Raw genomic sequence first — 25,214 nt, 5'->3', positions numbered from 1 at the left:
TGTAAAAACTGTTCAATGTTTGGAGAAATGAAATTTCCAATTCATACAAAATATAAGTTCTTGGTTGTAACAGCATCAACGTGTATAAAACGGTTCTCTCTCTGTGGACACTTTAAACCAGGGGTTTCCAATCTGTGGGGAAGCTGTATATTCATACGACAATTTGTTGCTTTTCTATGAATTTTTAAAATGTGTCAAGGCATTCGTCGGCTGGAGCACCCAAAAAGAGAGGGGCGAAAGAAGTGTATCGGTTAGGGGGCGTGACCCCTGAAGCTGATTTTCCCCCCGTAAAATTTGGCTATATTAAAGGGCTTTTTTTGATTTAATAACCGCTTGTATTTAAAAGTTTCATTTTTATGAAATAAAATGAGAAAAGTTCATCTATATTTAGAATTTTTAGTTTTTACTTTCGTGAAATAACCCTATAAAAAATTATTTTTCACTCAATCATTAATAGGGAGGGGGCAAAAGCCCCTTTACTTTTGGAAGTGAGGGGCAGTTACCCCCCCCCCCTTTGCTCCTCTGTACGAGCCGCCTATATGTCAAGGACTTTGCGGACACTTTATATAACGAAAATTGATGGGGTGGGGGAACAATTTCTGTATGAAAAGGGAGGGTGGAGGTATAAAAAGTTTGAAAATCACTGCTCTAAACAGAGTTTTCAATTTTTGGATGAAACGAATGGAACCAATCTCTCTCTTCCCGTCTTGTATTTGTGTAATTATTACAAGTAATAATAGAACTTAAACAGTGTTTTACTGCAAAATAAAAATACCAAGTGAATATTTTTCCATACTACAGCCTTTAAGAGTTGTGATGTCTTCTGTGAAAAACAACTTGAATCCAATTGTTACCACATTTAAATTCAAGTGAAAAAACAATGTGATGCCTTCGAGGAACTTTTATAGAGGTACGAGTTCCAACTTTCATTTACTTAGCTATGTGTTTACGCAGCTTCGAGGAAGGAAAAAAAAAAATAAATCCGATGGCCGAACACACTGACCGATAAAACGAGAGATCGTTTCAAAATGAGACTGCTCCTTGCATTCATTTCTTTTGAAGGTCGTAAGAACTCCGTGCCAGACGGTAGAGTCAGATGGCTTCGCAAACGATCGATGGACTGGACCCCGGTAAAGTTCGAAAGGCGTCGGTGGAAAGATTTGGCCGACTTCCAAGCATTTGGACGACTTTCCCCGCCTGAGAGCATGTTAGTGATACTAATTTTCGAATCAACCTTCAAATCAATTGCTGCCGAATTTTGGGGTGAAGGTCAATTTTTGGTGTGGGGCTGTCCATGTGAAAGGTGTCATAATTTTTTTTTCAACATTTTTGACCCCCCCCCCTTGTCACAAAGTGTCACATTCCACCATACCCTTCTTTGCCACTTGTCACGCTATTTTTCATAAACATATTCTTGTAAATGCGTGATATCACACTTTTTGCTACCGCTGCCTCCCCTTGTCACAAATTGTCACAATTTATAGAACCCCCTTCCCACTCAAAGCTTGACATCATTTGTGTACAGACACTGATTCATGACATTCTAGAAAAAAGCGCCCTTACCTTTTTTGAAGATCTTGTGTGATCTTGTATGTCGACTCAATAGTGTTAAAGATTTAGTGTTCGGATTTCATGAGTAAAAACAGTGTTTAAAACTCTTTGCTATTTTTGAATGACAAAATAGTAAAGCAGCCACTTCCAAAAGCGTACGTGAATAAGTAACAGTCTCGCGATTGATCTGTTGTTCAACCTTGGTCCAGTAGCGATGCTCAAGCTGCAGAGCTCTAGACTTTAAACTTCCGTAGTACTAGGCCCGATTTTTTTCCCTTCTTTTACTGGTAAAGGCAATAAAAAAAATTTAAAAATCATGATATAAACTTGTTTTTGTGTAGGTGTATTCTATAAAAAAAAAATACTTTCCCCCCTCCCTTTTGCTAAGAGGTTTGATTTGTACCTAAAAAGGATCCTTTTTACACACATCCAGTTACATTATCGAGCAAACGCGCATTAATTTTTATTAAATTTTACGTTGAGAACCGTGCGAATGGTTATCATGCGTATGAAACCCAAGAAAAAAAACTGATTACTTCTGCTACATAAAAATCTATTTAGTTTTATACTGCCGTGGGTAGGTAAGGAGCAGTATCTACAGAAATGAGTTTTCGAGATATTTGAATAAATGCGAGTTGGATTCATTTTAACAATAAAAAATTTTGGAATTAGACATTTTTTTCACTCCTTTTTTTTCAGCGAAAGCTAAACAAGCAAGCTTGTAAAACAAAGCTAACTAACAATAAGTAACAAAAATACAAGTAAATAAAAAATGAAAAACTTGCAGTTACTGCCTTTCATCTGCCCACCGCAGATTATAGTCTGATGATTGTTTTGTAACTTATTTTATGTCTTAAACTGCTTTTTAAACGAAAATACAGCTTGGCGCAAAGAAAAGTGGCATCCATTATGAAACAATGAGAGAGAAAAACAAAGATAAAGGTTCATGTACTCATATTGGCACATAAAGCGCTTGAAAATAGGCTTGATTTACCACTCATTTGCTTGATTAATGGTGATGGCTGTAATCCAACTTTTGAAATCGTTTACAGGCAAAGTGAACTTGGCAATCCATTATAAAATTCGATAGAGTGAAAAAGAGACGATGAAGATTTGCTAAACATAAACATATCACATTCGACCTTATAAGCAGTTTTCTGCTGTGGAGCAAGATAATTTTTTAGCCGATTTTAGTCTTTTCTCTTCATAGATTTTTAATTGCTGGAATACAATTCTAATATTTCAATTTTATAAATTCTACATTTGATATTTTCAGATGAAACTTTGTTTTTGCTACTTGTAATTAAAGTTCCCGAAAGCAGCTAGCAGCAGTTTAATATGTATAAAGATCCTATTTAAATAGCAGAAATAAAATCAAAATTGTTAGCTTTTGTTTTACGTAGATTTTTTCCTGTATTTTTAATTAACTTACTTAATACATATTGAAATTAGTAGTAGATTTTGAAACAGAAATATTGTCTTGACAAGCGAGGTAGCGTAGACCGTAGCGCAGGGATTCTCAAAACGGGTGCTGGCGGTACCCTGGGGTGCCGTACGAAGTGATAAGGGATGCCGCGAAGTTTCCATGGTATCCATATATAAGTTAGGTGGGTGTGCCCCCAAATAAGGCCATATAGACAAAGTCATCCATCAATTTTTTTAATTTAGCATAATAAAAATTCGCTATATTGTCTTCATCATCATCATAAAGCATGGTTGATGATTAAACCTTTTCAACTAGCAGGTTTTAATTACCAGGCACCAATGTAACCAAAGTTATTACAGAAAAAAGATGTCAAAACCATCTTACCTTATTTTACGGTAGATTTTTGTTTCTGCGTGGTTCACTGTAATTTACTAGTATAAAAAAAGTTGTTTATTGTTCTTGAAGCCTAATTAATGTAGCTGGCGAATTCAAAAAGCAAAATGTCTTTGTGTACCCTATTTTATTTCCTATGATTTGATAATCTAGATAAGTAGATAGTGGTCCAATAAGGCAATCTCATGCATTATGCAGGGTTGTCAACCTTGGAGGAAGAATTTGAGGAGCATTAGTGGTGATTTGAGGAGCAATTTAAAATTTTGAAGAGCAGTTTGGTATTTTGTATAAAAATAACTAAAACCACTTATCTAAAAATTGTTATAGAGCTTTAACAATCATTTTAAGTACTAGTATAAAAATAATTATTTTGATTAATAAAACAGTTTAAAACACTATTTCAATCTTTAAGTACAAGCATTTTTAATATCCTATACTTACATGTTTGACATGAAAAAAGCAGAATATAAGCTTGAAAACGTCTGGCCGGGAACTGCGGAGCAAAATAATTTCTTTGCAGAGCTGCTGAGTTTCGCCATTTTTGCGGAGCAACTCCGCAAAATGCGGAGCAGTTGGCAACCCTGTAGCCTATGCAAAGGCTGGTGCTAATTCTGTTATAAATGATCGTGATGTTTGGTTATGAACATTAGGACGGCCTTATTTATATATAATCGAGATGGGCTAGGGTGAAGCGAGAAAAGTCGATTTCGCCCAATGGTGCCGTGAGTCGAAAAAGTTTGAGAACCCCTGCCGTAGCGAAAGCCGGTTTTTTACTCTGTACTGACACTGCAGTTGCAGAGAAACGGGTTTTACAAAGGTCATATGTTTTTTTTTCTATCGAAAATTTACCTAAAGGGTCCCAAAATTGGACACGAAGTTAATTACTTGACGAACATGCCGACAGAACACAAGAGACACTCTAAAAAACTTTCCAGCTCCAGGCTGTTCGACGTCAGGTATAAAAGCCATGTGAAATCTTGAGAGAGAGAGAGACAGACATAAGATCAGATTAAGGTGCGATTCTCAGAAGGAATATAGATTACCAAGTTCTTGTCGTCTGCGTTCCGAGCGAGGAATAAAATGGAACTTTTACTTGGATGTGTTCTAATGATTTTTTTTATGTGTGTGTGTGTTTGGTAAGGTTTTCTTTCATTACAGCCCACGTTATGAACGAAGATTTAGGATTGATTCTTTCCAGCGATGGTCTGTAATTTTGTTCTACGTGCTTTCATTTAATGCTAATGTTTGTTTTATTTCAGATTGTGTTTAATAACTCAAAAGTCTTACCAGGTTATGTTGCGCCACACAAAGTTTTTTTTTTTTTTTTTTTTGAGATGTCTTTACTGCAGAGCAACTCGAGAAAAAACTGCTTGCGTAGAGGACCCTCAAGAGAGCCTGTTTTAAACCCTGAATTCCCTTTTAGAATAGAAGAAAACAAGGACAACTCCAGTCATTCAAGTCAAAGAGTTTTATTAGACAGCGTGTCACAACACCATATCATTTACTTGTTTCTCAAAGCAATTATTAAATATCCAGAAGTAAAACTAGGTAAATTCTGGTTCTGAGCCAGCTGAGTTATGGCTGAGCAATAAGTTATCAATATCAACTTAAACTCTTTTCTTTTGGGGGGAGGGGAAGCATTATTTTCGACACAAAATCTAAATGACGGGAATTTTGGAGAGCTAAATAATTTTTTTTTATAAAGCAGCAAATTGATATATTTTGTCAACCTCGTCTCGTTTTATTGTTATCATTATTAGTATTGTTGTGATTATCTTTTTTTAAATCCTTGGCGTTTTTTAATCATTGATTTGAAGAATTTTCGTTCTAAAACGTTTTATGTGACATAAGAAAGCCCCCACAAAAGTGATTGGATTTTTTAGTGCGTAAGAAAAAGAGTTCAATTTTGAAAAAAAAAAAAAAAAAAAACCTTGGCGGAAGAGAAACAAAGAAAAAAAAGATGGCACCTTGCCATTAGAAACAAAATAAAACGATATGACTCAACCGCACGAGACTCGCTGCAGCGGAATTTTCTGCCGCACTTTCTATGAAGTATTATTTAGCAAGCTCGTCCAGAACTAAATCAGCCTACTTTCCCGTACACCGAAATTGATTGTCTAGCATCGTCTACGCTTCTCTCGATTGGTGTAAGAGAGCATTTTTATATTTTTAATGCAAAACTTAATATTTTACTGCTTACAAATGTTTTATGCATTATTATGCGTAAGAATTTATTATTTGATATGACAGCAAAGATAATGAGTTTAATCATTTGGCATTTCTTAAACGCAACAGCCCAAATATGAAAACCCAGCTGGGGTATTAAAAGCGCGAGTCGACTAAGTATTTTCACACACATATTTATGGAGTCATATTGGAATAATGGATAGAAGGTTTTTTTTTCTGGTAGGGGAAGGGGCGGGACTGCGGTGTTGATGTCGGACAGTTTTTGAGACGAAGTAGTCGGGATTGGTGTCGATGAATTAAAAATTCCATGAGTCTTAGAGTCGGTCATTTTCGCTCCGAGTGCGCAATCTGCCATGGCTGCTGAGTCAAAGCCGGAGTCGGACTGATTTTGGAGTAAAGGAGTCGGAGGTTTTGAAGTTCCCGAAACACCTTCCCTGGTTTAAAAACTCATGGAGTCGGAGTCGGTCATTTTCAATCCGATTCCACAATACTGGTTTGAACGGATTAGGGATCCCTTCGTGGTTTTTCCCTAAAATAATCCACAGTTTGGCACGAGCAGGGGTGTCCCCCACCCCCTTCCAAGTTCAATGGCACAAATTCCCCTCCCTCCTCCCAAGATTTTTCTCAACCCTCTTTCCCATTTTTATTTTTTAGCTCTCTTATTTTTTATATTTTTTTAAAAATAACTTTTACTTATTTATTTATTTGTAGTTATTATTTTTATTGTTATTATTACTATACTTTTAGAAAAGTTCTGTGCTACTCAAATAACACACACATAAACTTAAATGAAATAAAATATAAAAAGAATAAATAAAATAGATAGTTTAAATTAAAAATAAATCAATAAATAAATTTGCATAAATGAATTACGAAATTCATAAAGAAAAAACTCCAAAAATTTTGATGGCGCAACTTGCAACAAAATACCTCCCCCCCCCTCCCGTGGGCACCCCTGGGCATGAGGAACTTCATCAACGATTCAATCTACGGCCGAAAAGAATGCAAACGGTTGTCACTCTAACCATTCATTTTACAAAACGCCGCATCATGCATCTTTTATCCGATGCGACCTCGGATGCGTTTGAAACAACGCGTCTTGTCAGAGAGCCCCCGTGCGCACTCGGCACTCCGCCCATTTTCCAATGTTTATTTCACGCTTGCCTTCTCAAAGGGTCACTGCTGTGCGCTTTTGCGTTTCCCCTGAGATCATTTGTAAATGTTACCAACATTTTGGCATGACAGTTATTTTTTTCGTCGTTTCTTTGCTCCTATTAGTTTTCCGGAACCCTACTCAGCCCTGTCTGAGGCACTTCTTCACGAAATAAAACATCAGATACAGATTTTGAAACGGATTGATAGAGCTCTACAAATAATTCAAGTGGTTTGAACATGAACATTTCTGGCCTGTTGAGAGAGAGATAAGCCAATCGATTTAATTTCACCTGCCTCGTGCAGAACTTCAAGGAAATTACTACGCAAATGACCCGGAAAAATGTTTTGTTATTTTTTTTCCTTAAAAAGCCCACTGTTGAATACAAACTGAAATTCCAACTATGAATTACTTTATCAGGACTGCATTAATCAATGCGGGGTGCCAGAATCCAATAAGATCAACTTTTCTTCATAAAAAGACATTTCACTAAAACTACAAGAAAACTACAGAGCCAAAAATATCTAGACTAGGGTGCGTCTTATTTTTTAAGGAGTTATTTTTTCATGATTCACCCTCTCATTTTGTTCCTTTGGATGAAAAAAAAATTCTCATATCTGAAAACTAAAAATTTAATAATATTTAGAGGGTGCTACCACTGCTGCAAAATTTGTCAACTCTCAATCTTTTTATTTTTTTTAAATTTATTTATTTAGTCTGGATAATAAGTAGCAATCAGTGAAAATTTTGTATTGTCACATGGAAGTAACGAAGAGAAAAATTACAATATTGCTGAATGTAAAAGACTGAAAGTGTAAACCTGTGATATGAATGGCATTACCGAACTTTCGGATGCTTTTTTGACATTATTACATAAAATGACTACTATGAAACGCTTATTATTTTCTTGTATATATAAGAAACAGGTATTTGTGTTATGTTAAACCCAACCAACCTTGTTTCATGTTGATTAAAAATGTGACAAGATATATTGGGGAGTTGAGATTTTTACACCGTTTTTTTCACAATGAATGTAATTTTAATCACTAGTAGCACCCCCTAAATTATGTTCAAATTCTGTGAAACTTTTATGTGTGTATTTTTTCATCAAAAGGAAGCAATTAAAGGGGTGCCCCATAAGAAATTCAAAACTTTTTTTTAAAAAAGTGCATTATAAGACACACCCTAATCTAGACATTACAGCACCTTTTTCGAACTCCTACTAATTTCAAAATTTTACAGTGTTCTGACAACTTCTCGTGCATCACAATTATCATTCATAGGAACTCTCTTCACTTCTGTTCCCAACACCCACATTCTTCATTCGAGGTCTGTGGTTACTGTTAAAGTTGTATCGAAACAGACATTTGAATTTGTCATGAGTTTACCAGTATTCTAATTGTTTTCTTCAACAGCTGAATCGATTACTTCTGCTTCTGATTGAGGTTTTGGTATTGAAAGTAACTGTTCAATATATTTTCTTGCGTCGATTGGGTGGCGTGCTGGTAAGGCGTTGACCTCAGCCTCAGACTGCTTTGGACACGGGTTCTAACCCGCTGCAATTAGTCGGTGGATTTTCAAGATGCAGAAAATCGTCAGCACCTATGTCGTATGATTATGCGGTATGTATATGAACCCTGGGATATTCATTTGACTTTGAATGCCCTCTGCAAAATTTAATTCCTAGTGCAGGTTCGCATCGTTGCGAGCCCATTTGCCTCCATCTAGTGGGAGGTCTCTGTGCCATTTACATCCGTGCCTAAATGGTGGCACATGAAACACTGGATGCCATATGGGGGGATCGTACTAAGTCTCCAAAAGGTTAGAGCTATTTACCCATTAGAAGGAAAAGATATTTTCTAGAGGCAGTGATTTGCCCTTGATAAATAGTCTTCCTGCCTAACCTACTATGAGCTCTAAATTTTCCCCATCCCAGTAAACAGTTAAAGGAGTGTCAGCTGAGAAATAATTGCTCAAGCCTTGAACACTATTTACAATGTTTTTCATTCTGAGACATCAAATACGGGATTTATTTACTTGGATGGAATACGTTATACGCATTTAAATGTTGTGGTCAAGACAAAAGCTGTTGAGGGCTTGCGCTCTGAGCTTATGATCAATCCTCATGGGATTTTAGTGGGAGCAAGACAGGACCTTTGCCCCAGATGGCAACTTTTGATGGGCGGCAAATTCATCCTGATTCTGGGTTCAAGTTTTTGCCCCGGTCATAAGAAATTTAAGATCCGTCACTGTTTTTAATAATAAATTCCCTTCCAAATATTAAAGCCGAACATGACTTTGTGAAACTGGAAATGTAACCTTCTTGCATTCGGTTGTTCGCCTTTATTGATTCATTATTGTTTTCGGTATTTTTTTATGAAATTTTTGTTTACGTCCTATTTTAAGACAAAAATTAAAATGAGAAGATGCCGCAATAAAATTTCAAGTTTATTAAAAGGACCGACCTCATACACATTCATGCATGTAGATTACATCAGAAAAAATACGTGTAATAATGGATAAAAACGTATACTGAGATGTGTGAATATTACATATGAAAAGGACAAATGTAGATCTACCAACAATTAGAAGAGGGTTGCGATGATGGATGTTGAGTCTGAATGGGAAAAATCAATTAAAAAAAAAATGAATTGACTAACTACGTGTATCGATAAAAGGGTTCAACTATGGATAGATCCCATAGAAATAATAAAGCTCAATAATAAGTTCAGTTATATTCATTTTTCTTCTTAAATTAATATTAAACTAGCTGAGTTGCCCGGCTTTGCACAGTCTACATTGAAAATGAAAGTTGTGTCAAGTGACACGTGTTCAACAATCACGCTTGAACAGAAAAAAAAACCAGTAAAATTTTGCGAGATTCCGGAAATATGACCAAAAAGGAAATATTTTAAATCTCCCGATTACAGGAAAAGTCTCAAAACAAAACCCAGAATTTTACCTTTTCATATTAGAGAAAAAAATTGGCAAGATCTTTCTTCGCAATGATTTTCTTCAGGTTACAAATTTCAATAAAAGCATTGTTACGGAAAATTGAGATGAAGCACTGAATAATAATTTAAATGGAGAAAAGCCTTCGAAAAATAGAGATTTTTTGTCAAAATTTAAGCATCATAATTAATAGTTTTTAATTGATATCTCCGCTAATTATTATCGGAGGATGATGTTAAATAGCCAAACATAAAGATGTAAATGTTAGGAATCCATCGATACCTGGTTCAATGGTCAGTTCACTGTCGTTCGAGAGATGTAATTTGGACATAGATACATACATAGATACATACGCTCAGTTTTTAATTATATAAGATTAGTTTTAGGTGAGAGAAAAAAAGAGGAGGAGGAAATGAAAAAAGGGAGAGAAGTGCCTTTGAAATAAAAGAAAGTAGTTTTTCATTGATTTCAAATTGTAAACAATACTGCGCTCTTCAATGCGTGCGTAGGCTTTGACCTACTTATTTCAGTCCTTTAAAACCAACTCTTATTATCAAGGATGTGTGTGAACCCGCGTTGTTATCGATAAGCGAGCGACCGCCCGGGAGACGTCTGATAACACAAACGTTTGAAATCTCCCTCACCTATTTCATCATTTCCTGAATTTTAGAGCAAGCAATGGAAGTTTCTTTTTACATATAGTCTTTTTAAGCACTTTTATTATACTTGGTCTGATTGTCACGGATTAATCTAAGGCTTGGTTTTGCTTATGTTTCAGCAACTACATCACTTAGAGACTTCTGGATTTCACTAAATGATTTTCTTAATCTTGAGGTACAACTAACGCTGAAAAATTAAAATTCTGAAATAAAATAATTATTTCGGTTAGGATGGAAAGTATCAAATTTCATGTAATTTCCCCATTAAATGTTTAAATATAAAACCCATTGTTACAACTTTCGTTGCCTTGCAACAATAATGTTAAGAACTAATCATAATGAAAATTTTGAATCAAGGCTTCTCTGAAACAAGCATGAAATTAGCAAGCATAAATCCTAGAGAGGAACAAGGATTAAATATTAGTGCCAACTGCTTCAAGTTTTAGACTCGTGAATAGGTTTTTTCCCTTTTAGTACCGAGCATTTATATGAGAAAATAAGGTGAAGTTTCGTGATGGTAAAATTATTCTATTTCTGAAATACATATACACTAAACAGAATAAAATAACAGAATTTTTTTAAAAATACTAAGCACTTTTCAAAATGCACTCAAAAGGACAAAATAACTTTTCAGGATCAAAAAGCACAATTTAAGTATTCCTTTAGTTTTCGAAAATTCCAAGAAAATGGCACCACAAACGAAGAAAAGTGCGGTTCTAGTCATTTTAAACCAAACTTTCCCAATAAGAAAAATATGCATATTCAACACTCAAAATTATGATTGGAAATAGCATGATAATGATAAGAAATTCTCTACATGACTTGAGCCGCACTTTTATTCGTTTGTGGTCTCATTTTCTTGGAATTTTCGAAAACTAAAGGAATACTTAAATTGTCCTTTCTGACTCTGAAAAGTTATTTTGTCCTTTTGAGTGCATTTTGAAATGTGCTTAGTATTTTTTAAAAAAATCTGTTATTTACTTTTAGAAGAAAGTTGGATTCGCGGAAATGTTCGAACGTGTTTTGAGGTTGTGCTGAATTCATTTTGACCACTTTTGAAAAATGTCTGTCTTTCTCTCTCTCTCTCTCTCTTTCTCTCTCTCTCTCTCTCTCTGTGTGCAAGTTTGTATGTGCGTGAACTGTTTTTTGGCCGCTCTAGCTCAAAAACTACTGCATAAAATCGAACGAAATTTGGTACACATATCGCACAGGTATAATGAAAGGGACACTTCTACAGAGACAAAAAAGAACTCTTCATGGGGGTACTTCTATAATGATTATATAACGGAGAAATGCTTCTCTCATTCTACATGTGCGATCTGTACCCACATATGAATTGGAGTCCATAAGTTTTTGACGCCAACTCTTTCAAGGGGTAGAGGTGGAGCTATCAAACGTATTCTTCGGCATGCGTGAGCGCTATATCTCAGGAAGTAACAGACGTATTCAGACAAAAATTGGTCCATAGATTGACCTTAGAGGTTAAAGGTGTTGAATGGGTTTTGGCACCAATAGCTGCAAGAGGAGGAGTGAGTAATCGATCGTTTTTTGCTGTTATTTGAGACTGCTATATGTAAAGAAGTAAAGCAAGGATTCAGGCCAAATTTGATATCCTAGTAGGTATCGGGTAGGACAGGTACTGATTAATTTCAATACCGGTGTGTTCTAGTGGGTGGTAAAATCGAACGCCTCTTGTTCATTGTGACTGCTAGATCTCAAGAAGTATTGCGGGGTCTCCCTAGAAATTTATTATACAAGTAAACCTACACGGAAACAGGTAGTGATTTAATTTTAGCGGCAATCTCTACAAAGGGGCTAATTTTTGTAATCATTTGTGCGAGCTATCATCGACTTAAATAAAACAAAAATCTGAAAGAATTACATTTTCTTGTTTTCACTTAAGATTTATTCAAGAGAAAAAAAATCCAACACGATATCAAAAAATTTGAAAATTTTCAAGTGTTCCTTCAAGCGCAGTTTCATCTGTGTTGGATTTCAGTTATTGCAGATATCCTCATATAAATAATAGCCAATGATCGAGTAACCCACGAGTTTCAAAAATGAAACTCGCGCCACACCATGATAATTTTATAATATGTTTTGGTAATGTTGAATATGCAGGGAAAGGCTTTATTGTGACAAGGCTGAACTCGATCCATTAACTTAAGGGTCATTCTTCAAAAAGTGTAACTTTTCTGTCACACCCTTTTTACAGCAAAAACTTTAAAGAACAATTCATTTAACAATGATTTTTAAGTTCATCAACAATGTATCTATCTAAATCTTCCAACATTTTTTGAATAATAATTTTTATTTTAGTATATTTTTGGTTCACAACATGTGAATTCTCACCACCGTGGCATGTCACACACCTTGTGTGACTATTTATGTTGCTTAATGACTTGTTTAATTAAAAATATATACTTATTTATTTATTATTCCTTTCACAAGTGTCTCAAATACTAATTGTTCAAGCATATTGAATTTTTTAATATTGTGTTTTAGTTCATTTTAGTAGGACAAGAGTCATGTCGCACAATAAATTCTCACCTCCGTTACCTTAACACAAAATGCCATTCCCTATTAACACGTGGCAGTCATCAAATTTTATTTTCCATGATACAAGCTCCCTTGTTTATTTTCAGCCGTAGTTGAAGTTGTGAGATTTTTATCGAAAAACAAAAAGATACATTTTGCTTCAAAAACTTAGTATGGTTATTGCAATGAAGCGCAGTCGGTTGGTGTCGAGAATGGCGGAAAAAGGGATGGCTTTCCTTTGTCGAAGACTGTCCATCGCCGGCAACAATTGACAGTTGCCCTACGATACTGTTGTAAAATTAACAACAAAAACTAGTGGTATAATCAAAGGGGTGGTCCGTAGGTGCTGTAAAAAGTGTAACGAAAACTGTGCTACAAAGTATTCTAAAAGAAGAGACATGTGTCAGTGTTTAAAAAATATTCTCAAATGCGTTCCCCAAAAGTGTAAAAATGTATGCACATTTAGCAGAGTAATTCATGTGTCGGAGGATTACTCTGCAAAACTAAATACCGAAGCTGTCTAGATTCTGAACCTGGTATTAGACTCCAGCAGTCAGAAATTAAATCCAATACTGCAAGATTGTGCCCCCCCCCCCCCAGCTAAACCAACCTCACTCTTCCCGAATTCGATGTTTCATTTTGAAATTTCCTTGTTTTGTTGCAAATTGATTTCTGTCTGATGAATGTGATTTTTATTCTTCAGAATTTGTAAATAAAGTTTGGCCTAGTAACCACAAGTAAAGTCACTTTTTGAGGGGGGGGAGGGGTTTGGGAAATTGTTTTAGTTTAAGACAAAGGAAAGGAGGAGAACAACAAGAAAAGTGACATTACATATTATAATACAATGCTTATGAAAAATAGCGTAACATGTAACAAGAGGAGGCGGTAAGGTGAAGTATGTCACTTCATGACACGGTGGGGGGGGGGGGGAGACAAACATGTGAAAATAGTGTGACATCATTTAAGGGCACCTCCTCCCCACCAAGAGCTCTTTGGGGGGCGTGTCCGCACTAAATATTGGTTTACGAAAGGGGTCCGTTAGCTATAAAGTTTGGGAAGCCCTGGATTATAGTGTCATGAAAGAATTCTACTTCTTCAAATGGTGCCGTGAATCGAAAAAGTTTGGTAACCCCTTATATATTTTGTGCGTGAGAGATAGATCAACGCAGACGTACACACTCATACTAGAATCGACGTTGGAATCACGGACAAACTTTTCGTCTATCCTCAAAATACGCTGTTTTAAAGATTGTGGAAATCTTCTTCTGTTTTAACATTTACTAAAAACAAATATGAAGATTATAAACATCAGATATGTATTAAAATTCAAGTGTCATACCGGCAAGAAAACTGATAATGATGTGGTGGACTAGTTAATGATAACAATGGCGAAAGTGACGTATCAACTACAATGTAAGATTCAGCTGATTGTGGGGGTGCTGAGAGCATAAGATAAGATTGGCGAACAGGAGGATGAGAATCAATCTCTAGAATAAAATTCCTTTCACTGCTTGGTTTTCTCCCATTCCGTTATTATTCGCCGCCATGTGCGGTTGCTTCTCTGCAGCTTTTATGTGCCTGCGACAGAATTGTCTTTATCTTCTTCGGAACAACCGACGGAGGAGAAGGGGACAATTCATATCGAAGAGTGGTCAAAGAACGCAAAGTCATAGCGAAGATTGGCAATGTCCGAGAATCAGCCATTTTCGGAAGGCTTTAGAACACGAAAGATCACTGAAGGTGAGACAATGAAAAGGTTAAAGAAAGAGGGAGAAATTTATGAATGGAAATGATTTTATTTATTCTTACATATTGAAGGATATAATTTTTATTTGCGGCAAAAGAAATTCAAACGCAAGGTCAAGTTTTCTTGGGATTGCCCCACACAGCCCCTACACTCCTTTTTTATTAGTTTTGAGTAGGTTTATCATTTCAAATTTTACAGCGAGGAAGGGAGGGGGGGGGGGTTACAGTTTCCTGCATTTAATATACGCAAATCGGGGCTTAATGCAGTTGATAAGATTAAACAATCTAGACAATTTGACAGATTCAAGACACACAAATGCAAGGCAAAGTTTCATCAACAGAAAATTTTAGCTTCTACTTAGATCAAATTACATACTAAAAACCTTGGTAAAATCTGTTAGTCATTCAAAACGCCCTTTATTACATCTTCACAAAAGAATACTGCTGCTGTAAAAAAATTTCTGTCATGAAATTTGACAAAAAGATAACTCCTAGTTCTTTATGTATTGTACTTATGTATAGTATCTTATGTACATTTGAATAAAAGTGCTACATCATCAACACAGAAATATTTCTAAATGTCACAGTTTTGTGCAAATTTCAGAGCTGTCACCATCCGACTTGCAATCATGTTATAAAGAGATTGCAAGTCGATAATCATGTAAATTTGAGTAATACTTTTTTTAAAAATCCAGAATCTGTAGCAGGTGATTAGCAACAATCCCCACTTTTTTACAGTAAAGGAGGGAATCACTTTCAGCAGAACGTGTTCCGAAATTGTTGACTGCAACTGGAGAACGGGTTTTTGAAGAATATGACAAACAATTGTATCACGAGAGGTTAGATGCATTGAAATTGAAAACTAGCAGTATTTAGTAACTCTTAAGATTCAAGCAGTAAAACATTATAACATAACACACATTATTATTCACATGGGAAAGAAATAAAATATTTAGCGCACTAGATGTAGTAAAGGCAAAAGGACTTTTTATTTTATGAAATTCATAAAATATATAACTTTTAAAACATTATAAATGAACTTTTCTAGTTTTTTTAATAGAGTTTGACAATTTTAAATGCTAATTTTATTTTCAAGCAGAAATAATTTATAATTAATTCAATTTATTGTAAATGTAACATCAGTCACGTAATCTGTGTATCAACAGTCACGAGTGTTAAATAATTTTTATACTTTTAGTTTTTAAGTTATTTCAATAAAACAAAGTGTTTTCATCAAGTCTAAAATCTCTACTTTAAGGGGAAGAAGTTTGTTTAGATTTCACGTTATTAGTTTGAAGAGAATTTCAAATTATTTATAAGTCACTTTTCTCAATGTGTCTTCTGCGTAACATCAGTCACGTTTTTTTTTATTCCTCTTAATTTCATACAAGAATTTTTTCCTCAAGTCTAAAAACAAGTGCGGGATAAGTGATGTGCTATATCATATTTTAGATCAATTTCAGAAGAAACAAAATTTAATTTCAAGACAGTGCTGAATTCATAAGTTAAAAATAGAGTCAAATTGTAACGTCAGTCGCCGTGGACAGACCCTCATATTACTAGACCTTAGTACTAGTAATATAAATTTAATTGTAACGATAATATTCAGTCGGAAATATGGGGTGTCGGAGGGCTACATCCCGGCATTTTTTTTTTAACTGAAGACATAAAAACTCAGTTTTTGATAATATTTTAAGTTGGAGAGAAGTTCCAGGAGAGCCTCTCTCGATAATTTTTACCCAAATTTAGGTTCCCAAAACACAATCGTACGTTATATTCGATTATATTCAAGAGAGGGGGTCCGTGGGCTCTCCCCCTGGACTTTTTTAAGATTGTTATTTGAAATACACTGTTTAGACGATCTATGGTGATGTTAAGGGAGGAAGTGACTCGGGGTTGTCCCTGATTATTTTTCAAATTTCAAACTCCAAGCACGCAATTGCGAATTATTTCTAATTGTAACAGGTAAAGGGGGGTCCGGGGGCTCTCCCTCGGAAAATTTTTTAAAATAGTAGTTTGAAAAATGCAGTTTTAGACGATTTATGGTAATATTAAGGAAAAGAGAGATGCGGGGGCATCCCCCAGAAATTTTTTGAAATTGAAGCCTTAAAAACTCAATTGTAGGCTTTTATGCTAAAAGTGAGTGCGACGCCATTTTCTTGAAATTAAAATTCCGAAAACGTAGTTTAAGCAAACTTTCGATGAAAGGGGGGGAGGGGGAGTTTTGAAGGGGACTCGCGCACAGAAATGTTTCGTAATTGTAGCACTAAAAGCGAGATTTAAGACTTTTTCGATTATGTTGGCGAGAGAGAGACGGGCATTCTCTCGAAAAAGTTTCGATATGTAGAAAACGCAGTTTTGGAAGATTTTTGAAAAGGTAACTGGGTGAAGAGATTCAGAGTCCTCCCCTAACAAGTTTTCAAAATTGAAATTCAATTAACACAATCGTAGGCTCTTTTCAATACTGTTAGAGGGGTAGGGGTTTGGGAGATCTTCGGCGAAAATTTATCTGAATTGAAGCCTTGGCAATCAAATCTTTAAGGATCTTCGGTAATATTAAGGAGCAGGACCTCAGGGAGACGCAAGGAGTTCTTTTAAATTATAGAGTACAATAGACGGAATTTATTCGACCGTGAATGAAGATACATGATTAATTGAAAGGGCGTTTTTTGGGGGTTACGTTGGAAGAACTCTCATGGTTTTTAGAAATTGCAGTCCTAAATACTCATGTGTAGGACATCTTTAACGACGTTAGGGAAAGGAGCGGGATTTGAAAATGTTTTTCCGGATTTTTTTTCATGACTTAAGTTTTAAAAACTCACTTCCAGACCAGCTTTAGGGACTCAAAGAAAAGTTTGGAGTTCCCCACTCTTCCCTCAGATTGGTAACGTCCCTATATTCATTTTAATTTTTTTTTATTGTTGATAAACATAGTGTGGTTATATTTTCTTCCAATTTTCCTTTGCCAAAGACGATTATTTGTTTGGATTTCCCATAGTAAAATTTTCAATTTCCAGTCTAGCATTTTTGTTTCTTTGAAATACAAGCGTTTGCAGCCCCAGAAAAAAACTTTTAACATTTTGAACGGATGTGATAATTTTCTGTGATACCTTAGGTCTTATTTATTCCACTTCATTTTATTTTAAATGTGTCTCCTGCATTTATAGCAGTATAAGCTTTAATTTACTTACGATTTTTACGTTCAAACATTTAGAACTTCTGATGTGAGTTTGAGTATTCATCACAATACTTTGAATCTTTCTTTGTATTAAATTGTCCCCCCCCCTCTCTATTTCAAACATAATTCGCCGACCCATGCATTTTTCTCCTCTTAGAAATGATTTTCAGGACAATATTTTCATGAAGCATAGTCTTGTAAGACCAGGGCCGCCGAGAGACATGACGTGCACCACGGTAGTTTTGTCACTGGTCCTCCGTCCCATTATACTAATTTTACTTTATGCTCAATACTTTAATTTGAGCCGGGCCCATAGTTTCTGATTAGGCAGACATATCCACTCTGCGGTCCCGTGAATAGTGTACTGAATACTCTTTTTTTGCGTTAAAAAATGTTTGAAGCTTACATTTCCGCTGCCTTACTTAGATAATCTTGATAAAAGAGAATCATGGATGTTCTTAAATTGTATTTTAAGATTACATTTTCCATTCTAATTTTACAGAAAAGATACTTTTTGTCACTATAATTTCAATTGTTCATTTATAATTACTATTTTAATATTTGTAAATAACGAAGCGCTTGCCTTTTTCTTTGTTTGTTGCATCGCTAAAATGAAATTGGCGGCCCCGCTTCTGAAAAACTGGAGGGGTGTAGCACCCCCCCCCCTGGCGGCGTCGGCCCTGGGAGCCTTCAAAGAAACATCCCAAAACATGTCGGCTCGAAATTAAAACCTCCATTTATTCCAAGAATGTTCCCTGATCTTTGTTCCACTTCCATTATCAATCCGTTGACGCCATCGCCTATCAACTTATCTTGCCGAGAAAACAAAAAACGGAGCGTGCACCCCGTGCTGACAGAACAGAGCGCTTTGATTTGGAGTGACACGTCACGTGTGCTGTTCACAAGCCACTTTGCGGGCCTTTCTGCGGTACCGCTACTCACCTGAGCAAACAAAGGACCCGCTCTTTAATAACTCTCTTCGGGAATTGCCATTTTCGCCGCTTGTTGGGACGTGAAAAGTGATCTCGAATTTACGTTGAAGGAAGCGACAGTTATTCCAGGAAAGCTGCCGTCGTTGTTTGGTTCTTGTGAGCACGTTTGTTTTAGAAGTCAAGTTATAAAATGCATAAAAATGGGTAAGTTTTCTCTTTGTATTAAAAAAAATGTAAGGTCAAAGAAAATTTTGAAAGGAAGTCTGTGGCGGGCGGACGTCTAGGAAACCCCATAGCACTTATAGCCTTAAAATTTTGTACAAAATTACTTCGAGTCCCGGTTGTTTGCCCTTGAAGTTTTGTTTTTTTTTAATTCGAATTAGTTTTTTGTAATTAATTTTTTTAAGCTTAAATTTCGCGTAAATTGCGTATTAAAGAGGTAAAAAATTACTTGTACATATTAATATTATATATTTTTGGAAAGGGTAGAATTTTCCACGTTCTACGCAATTTTTTTCCAATGATCTAACTTAAATACGGCGGGAGTTATTTGCGTTTATAGCTCGACTTTTTTAGGCTTAGCAAAAATTTAGGCACTACTTTTTTCATTAAACCTAGCAGCAAAAAGTGGAGGAATTGTCCCACAGTTTTCTTTTTGACACCACTAGAAAGAACGGCTTTTTTTACTCCAGATCTAACTCGACTTTTGGTCGAGAAACTTAGATTCTATCTCCAAAGAAAAAAAAGTTACAAGCAATTTTAATCATATTCGAAAAATCTCATTTTCATTCAAATTATTGATGTTTTATTTGACATTGCCATAGTTACGTCTTTTCGGTTCGTTTGTTTATTGTTTCTCATTCACAAATTTTAAGGGTTTCGATTTTAACGGAAAATCTTAAGCTCAACTCAATTCGAACCCCGAGCTGAAGAGCAAAATATATTATAAGAGACCACGAATATGAAAGCAACTTTTCAAACGCTCACAACTGCAGTTTTGCAATGCTCAGGAACCTCTTAGTCCTTATCACTCTGCAAGTTCGTACAAATTATTTCGAACCCCGGGGAAGGGGTGATTTTTGTTCCAAAGGGAGATTATAATGCGTTTTTAATCTGTTTCTTTTTAATTGACGATTTAAATCTTTACGAATCAAATAATTTTGCGAAGCAATCTTCGGGGGTTGGTGAGCGTTAGCGAGCGGGGGCAGAGCCCCCTAGTATGTTTAAATTAAAATTAGCTCTGTTGTGAAAAATTGAGGACTAATTTATCGAAAGAGAACATATCTGTTTCTCAAAAATGTTGAGGAGGTGAAATAAACGAATTAAGCTGACAGAAAAGTGGTTTTGTCATAGTACCCTTTCCAAGTACGTAACTGAGCGCAAAGGCATAGCAGATTCTGTCCCAAAGTAAGAATGTTTCGTAAAAAAAAATCAAGGAAATATCGCCATTGTAATTTTGGATATGGGTCATTCCGGTGAACACGGTACATTTCAGTTTTCAAAACTTTTTTTTTCAAAGTCATCTACTCCAACAAAAATTAATGTCAAATAATGCAAAAGGGTTTAATTTATCTGAACTATAAAAATTAAGTAGCTCAACTTGGTATTAATATTCAATTTTCTCAGTTCTTTTATCAGAAATGAAAGATTTTGTCCGCTCTGTTACACATTTAAAAACAACAAATTCAAAATTTTGCATTTTGTTTTTTGAATTTTTTTGTTTAATATAAACAAATGGAACATACCTTTCATGCAAATGCTTAACATGTCATTGTAAAAGGCACATTTAAGTTTTATTGCTAATTATCTTACTCAAAAATGCAAAAATTAAAAAAAATCATTTGCAAAAGTTAGATTAGTACATGAAACTAACTTGAAAAAAGATTGAAGTTGGATTATCCTAGTTAGTAATTGTGTAGTTCTATGCAAATTAACCTTTAAATTAAATATTTAAAAAAAATACAATCAAATCAGTTAAAATATTCTTGTAACAGAGTGGACACTATTATTGAAGATAGAAGTAATCTCTATGTTTAAGCAGAGAAAATAGATAGACAATGTTTCATTTTTTTAAATTTTTTATTTAATTCAATTTTTTCATAAATTTGTTAAGCTAAGCTTTCTGAAAAACATCAATAGCATATGGAACTTGTTTACTATTTCCATAAATATTGTCCACTCTGTTACACAAGAAGTGTAACCGAGTGGACAAATAAGTAGTTAAATATTTTTTTTAAAACCTAAACATAAAGTAACAGTTAAAATAGTAATACAAAAGCAAAGAGTAACTCTGAAATTACTACTTTATATGTAATTTAGATTTTTTAAAAAATTTTAATTAGTAAAATTAATGTAACATAGTTGACATTTTTTTACTCAAATTTACTATCAGAGACAAAGAATGAATCTTATCTTGCTTGTTGACTGTTGAATCCACTAGGGTTAGCTAAACATGGGGTTTTTACCATCTGGTCATCTCAAAAGTATTGCTAGTTTTTTTGTAAAAATATTTTTTTATTCTTTAATGACTGTAACAGTATGGACATTTCAAAATTTGTAAAATGTAGGAACAATTGTAAATTCCCTGCATTTTCATTAAAAAATATTTTTCAAAAAAAAAATTTATTGCTTAAATTGTTACGATAAAGGTGTTGCAATATAATTGGAATTTTGTTTTGTTATTGCATCTAAGCAAGTACTTAAATCACTTTTTAACTGTCACTGTTTTGAAGCTGGGACATCAAGATTTTGCCTTTTTGGCTAACATAATTTTTTTAAAATTCCTAAATCAAAATATTAAAAACAAAATTACCTCATGATACAAAATTGCATGAAGAATAAAGAAAAAAATATGATTAATTTATATTAACTATAAGATTTACTGTAAAAAATCCAAAAGTGCCGGACATGAAATGTACCATTTTCGTCGGAATGACCCATATGTGCCCTTTGGAACGAAAACCTGAATGTTGATAGCTCCAATTTCACCATATCCCTAATTATCATTACCTCATATCCTCAATAATACTGAAATACTTGAACCTAACGGAGCTAGTGGATTAAAATTCGGAGATTTTGGTCATATGCACTTTTGAAAATTGAAAAAAAAAAAAAAAAATCATTTAGCAGATTCAATCAGGATGCGTTATAACTGTTTTCTTAATTATTATTTTGTATAATCCGCGGAAATTTAAAAAAAAAAGCCAAATTTAAGAAATTGATCACGCAATTTCACCGTCTGCATCCATCTATAAATCGGGTGATAGATGTCTTCCATTACCTCACTGAAACTCGTTAAATTTGGCGACTTTTTTTGAAATTTCGGCAGACTTTAAGACATTATATTTCAATAACGGGGAAACGAAGGCAAATAATTTATGTCTCCGAAACACATGTTTTTATATGGTCTTTAGATTGCTAATTATTTACTTTTTTTTTTTTTTCATTATTACACTATCATGTGTGGTTTCCTGGTGAGAAATAATACCGAGGACAGGAAAGGTCGAGCCCGATTCTCAATTAGCCTAAGAGGAGATAAGGATTTAAAATCACGGAAGCAAAAGATGATGTCCTCCAAACGTAAGACACACTGGAGACCTTAGAATATTATTTTAGCTCTCGGAGGAACGGGAGCAAGAGATCTTCTTTTTCTTAATTCCTCCATCCCTTCTCCCGGTGTTCTTTCTTCTTCATTTCATCCTTTTCTTTAGTTCGTTTCTTTTTCTGTCGAACTTGCGGTTGCCCGCTTCGGGCGACATACCCGATTTAATTTCCTCGTGTCGGGGATCTTCGAAGAACGAACGCGACGATCGAACGCAGACGACTCCATTAGAAATGGGAGCAAAACATTCGAAAAAGGTGGGTGAAACTTTAAGAATTGTAAGCATGTCTCTACTTGTATGTTTAGAATACTGTTTCGTGAACCTTCATCATTTTTCTACCTTGATGGAATTTTCAAATTCACCTTAATGTCGTGGAGACTATGAATACTTGATTCCTGAATCAAAATAATGTTCTAAAATCCTTGCCTGTACACAGACACATTCAGTTTTGTATGTTAAAAAAATGATCAGATATCATATTATTTTAAGCCTTGTCGCTAATAATTGAGACGTGAAAAAAGGGACTATTTTATTCAGTTCTATATAAAAAAAAGAACTGCTGTTTTCTTACATTTTTAAAATTTTTATTACTGAAAACTCCGATAGTGTTTCAAATTTTAAAATCGAATTAGGGTAGTTCGACCCTCACAAAGGTCCGTGGATCAAACCCCGCCACAAACACATTGCTAACTTTGTCGTCCACAACCATACGCCACAACTCTATTATGTGCTACATTTCTGTGGTGTATCGAACTCTGCTATCGTAATCGTAGTGACGGTCAGAGCCTCTGACGTCACCGGGGAAAACATTCTCTCTGAACAGAGCAGAAGAAAAATTACTTCCACATATTAATATTATCTATCGTTAAAAAGGGAAGAATTTTCTGCGTTCTAAACAATTTACTTCAATGCTCTAACTTAATTACGGCGGGAGTAATTTGCGTTTTTAGCTCTAACTTTTTTAGGCTTAGCTGAAATTTGGGCACTATTTTTCATTAAATCTATCAATAAAAAGTGAAGTAATTGTCCCACAGTCTTCTTTTTGACAGCATTGGAAAAAGCGAGATTTTTTACTCTAGATCTCTCTCGACCTTTGGTCGAAAAAATTAATTTCTATCTTCAAAGGAAAAAAAGTTACAAGAGTTTTTAAATCAATTTCGAAATATGTCATTTTGATTCAGGTTGTCAACCATTTTATTTTCACGTTTCCATGGTTACGCTTTTTGAATCCAATGTTTATTTCCTTATTTTGCATCTGATTTCTTCAACTGATTTTATTTCATGTTTCCATGGTTACGCTTTTAAAATCCATCTTTCGCATTTTAATTTCTTAAAAGTATTTTAATATCTGTCGATATTGTTTGGAAGGGTAATTTTGCATGCTGTTTTTTTCTTTTATTTAAGTTATTCTTTAAGTTATTAAGTTATTCTTTTAATTAATTGTTGAATATATGTCACTTGACACAATTTTTGTTCTCAAGATAGACTGGGCAAAGCAGCTCTTAGTATATAAAGATTTGAAAGCTACTGTTAATGTGATTTTATAACTTTTTGTTTGTTTGGCGAAACATTTATTACTGCCAAAGAAAAAACTTCCGCTTCATTCGCAAAAGGGCTGGGTTCCGATAGCGTGGTTGCTTGGCACGTTAGGCGCTGAGTAGGTTCAGTCTAGGATTATTGTTTTAAGGCAACCGTTAATGTAATTCATTGTTTTGGCGATTTGTTTTCAAAGAAAAAAAACTTTTTATTTGTTTTTATCCGAGTGAAATGTACGACATTTTCTTCTTTTTTTCTGACGATGATTTTTGAATGTTCCACGGGATGTTTTTTTTTTTTTTTTCGTTAGACGGATGGATTATGATATCTTGGTTGCTGGGCAAGTTTGGCGATAAACAATAGAGCTGCGGAATTATCTTTACATTCAAAAGATATTATTTGATGTCTTTTTTTTTTTTTTGTTTATTTGACGAAATTCGCAACTCCAACGAACTGTAGGGGGCACTGAAGTCACGGCGGAATTGAAAACTAAAACAAACGCACATGGTAACGAAGAAAATGCTAAAAGTGTTGTGATTATTGTTCGTACGTATGATTTTTTCGCTTTATTCTTTTTAAATTAATTTTCAAAGTCTTGTGGATATTCTGGCTCACGTAGAAAGAAATGAGAATTCAAGAAGCATTACTAAACGTCAAAGATTAATGCAAACTACGTAGTTCGTAGTTCTAAGCAGCTATTTCCATGATGTTGAATTCGATATTTATCAATTCTTGATAAAACTAAATAATAATTGTGGCCTGACAAGAACAACAATTAATGCTAGAAAATTCAATATGACATTACAAATTATTATCGAAAGAAGATGATACTTCTTTGCCTTGCTTGGCTAGCGCTTATTTTTTTTCCATTTGTAGCTGAGTTATTTCTCTCGAATTCCCGAATCGGTTCATTTAAAAATTTTCTGTTTCAATTTTTCTAATTTCTGAGTTACGATTTAATTGTGTCATGTTATGCAAATCATCAACAAAATTCTCACGGATATATGGTGGTAGTTTTCTTTTCAGTTGATTGACCATTATTTCTTTTCACTTATCGAATTCTGTAATCTTACTACCATTTTATTCCACTCATGATAAAAATTAAAAATGGTTTAACTAAAAACGCGAAATCTCGCCAAGGCTACTTTGCTCGCACAATACCAAAATTATAACCCTAAACAAATTTGGCGAAACCTTTCAGCTGAGAATAAAAGGAATAAAATAAATTCTTTCTAGGTTAAACATTTTTCATTTTGTTCTACGATAATAAATCCAAGAAAATATTTTGCATACTGTCCATTCCAACTAAATGCTGCTGTAAAATATGATTAGTTAAATTAATTTAAGATTAAAAAAAACTC

At 34.6% G+C, this 25,214-nt stretch overlaps 1 protein-coding gene across 4 annotated transcripts in view; it reads left to right on the top strand.

Annotated features, from left to right (window-relative positions):
- LOC129228317 (NAD(+) hydrolase sarm1-like) overlaps positions 1-25,214 on the top strand; it is a 106,889-nt gene that overhangs the window by 25,751 nt on the left and 55,924 nt on the right. The window contains exon 1 of one of the 4 annotated variants that reach the window (XM_054863010.1): positions 18,791-18,919. The exons of the other annotated variants lie outside the window; for them this stretch is intronic. The gene's annotated coding sequence lies outside the window, so the exon portion shown is untranslated. Of the gene's footprint in view, positions 1-18,790; positions 18,920-25,214 lie in introns of those variants that run through there. 4 annotated transcript variants of the gene reach the window in all.

This window comes from Uloborus diversus, chromosome 1 (assembly GCF_026930045.1).
Source record: "Uloborus diversus isolate 005 chromosome 1, Udiv.v.3.1, whole genome shotgun sequence".
NCBI lineage: Eukaryota > Metazoa > Arthropoda > Arachnida > Araneae > Uloboridae > Uloborus > Uloborus diversus.
The sequence above is the reverse complement of the archived record's forward strand: the minus strand, read 5'-3'. Positions and strand labels throughout refer to the sequence as shown.